This window comes from Dipodomys spectabilis, unplaced genomic scaffold (assembly GCF_019054845.1).
Source record: "Dipodomys spectabilis isolate Male_0828 unplaced genomic scaffold, ASM1905484v1 ptg000140l, whole genome shotgun sequence".
NCBI lineage: Eukaryota > Metazoa > Chordata > Mammalia > Rodentia > Heteromyidae > Dipodomys > Dipodomys spectabilis.
The window spans coordinates 22,127,045-22,128,852 of NW_024870817.1; the positions used below are offsets into that span (position 1 = coordinate 22,127,045).

Sequence of the window (1,808 nt, forward strand, 5' to 3'; positions counted from 1 at the left end):
TTTATAAAATTCTTTAAAATCTTACCTTCTTTGGTTCATTCAAGAACTCCATGATGTTTAAATGCATTCATATATATTCTAAGAAGGCTTAATCTTGAAAGTAATTTGTAAGCTGGGGGCTGGTGGCTAACGCCTGTAATCCTAGCTACTCAGGAGGCTGAGATCTGAGGATCGCGGTTCAAAGCCAGCCCAGGCAGGAGAGAATCGTGAGACTCCTATCTCCAATAAACCACCAGAAAACCGGAAGTGGTGCTGTGGCTCAAGTGGTAGAGCGCTCGCCTTGAGCTGAAGAGCTGAGGGACAGCGCCCAGGCCCAGAGTTCAAGCTCCATGATCGACCAAAAAAAAAAAAGAAAGTAATTTGTAAAGACTACCCTGAGGAAAATCTAGGTTTGATGTGTATGTGTGTGTGTGTGTGTGTGTGTGTGTGTGTGTGTGTGTGTGTGTGTGTGTGTGTGCGTGTGCTTGTGTGTGTGCGTGTATGTATGTTTGTATGCTGATACTGGGGCCAGAACTCCACTTCTAGTTTTTGGTAGTTAATTGGGTGTGAGAATCTGATGGACATTTTTTGCTGAAGCTACCTTTGAACCACAATCCACAGATCTTAGCCTCCTGAGTAGCTAGTACTATAGGCATGAGCCATTACACATAACTTAAACTTTAACACTTGACATAATTCTATTGGCTCATTTTGCAAGACCTAGATGGTACTATTCCCACTTATCTGTGTTCGTGTTAAAAAGAAATGACTTTGGAACATTTATTAACAAGCTCTAAACTCCATTAAAATCCATCTTTCTTTCTGGGATCACTGTGTGTGTGTGTGTGTGTGTGTGTGTGTGTGTGTGTGTGTGTGTGTGTGTGTGTTTATTCTTACTATCCCCTAATATCCACATCTTTCCATTCTTTTTTAACACAGTCCCCCACTACCACGAATTCCACAGTGGAGTTTCCCACACTTGGAGAAATCACAGGGGTCAGCACATCCAGAATGTAATGGATAAGCCTTGCCCCGAGAAAACCACCTTCGTGATCATAGTGTCTCCCCTGCCAGGTAAGATTCCATTTCTTTTTTGTTCATGTTTCTCTTCATTCAACTTCTCTATTTTTCTCCCCTTCCCATCACAAGTCTATTTATATCTCTTAATTTTTATATGAAACAGAAATTAATATTTTATTAGTGGTACTACCACCTTTCTGGGTAGGCTTATAAATGAGTATCCCATGTCTAGATTACCATTTAATATCATGCCTGAAATTCAATTAGCTAAAGTTATGGCCTAAGAAGAAAAAAGAAAGTAATGGCTCACCCACAGGCTCAAATTAGAAGTCTTCTCCCAGAAATAAATACTTGCCACCAAAGGATGCCTTTATGCTTATGAAACAATAAATTACTCTAATGTATAAATACATTTTGTAAAATTCATAATGACAATGACCATTAATTTTCTATTATAAAATCATCACAATGTATGACAATGTTCAAGAAAATCAAACACTTTTCTTCAGACAAGAACCTTACTCAGTAGCTTTTAATGTGATTATAATCAAGAGCCTGCTCAATAATCTTCTGTTTAAGGTAACCTAAGTTTTCTCTGGTATACACAGATTAAATCTGCCAGTCTACAGTGGGGCCTTTGACTTCAAAATTCTGAGACTTTGGGTGCAATTTTTCATAAAGAAATTCTTGTAGAGTTTTTATTCTATGATTAAACCCTAAGTAGATCTGTAAGTATTTGCTTACAACTTTAAAGATACAAGCATTCATTTCTTTCTCTAACTCTCCCTACTCTTTCTAACATTACTTTC

General features: G+C 38.0%; 1 pseudogene; it reads right to left on the reverse strand.

Moving 5' to 3' along the window:
* Positions 1–913: 913 nt before the first annotated feature.
* Positions 914–1,061, reverse strand: LOC122117404 (annotated as a pseudogene).
* Between the last annotated feature and the right edge of the window lie 747 nt (positions 1,062–1,808).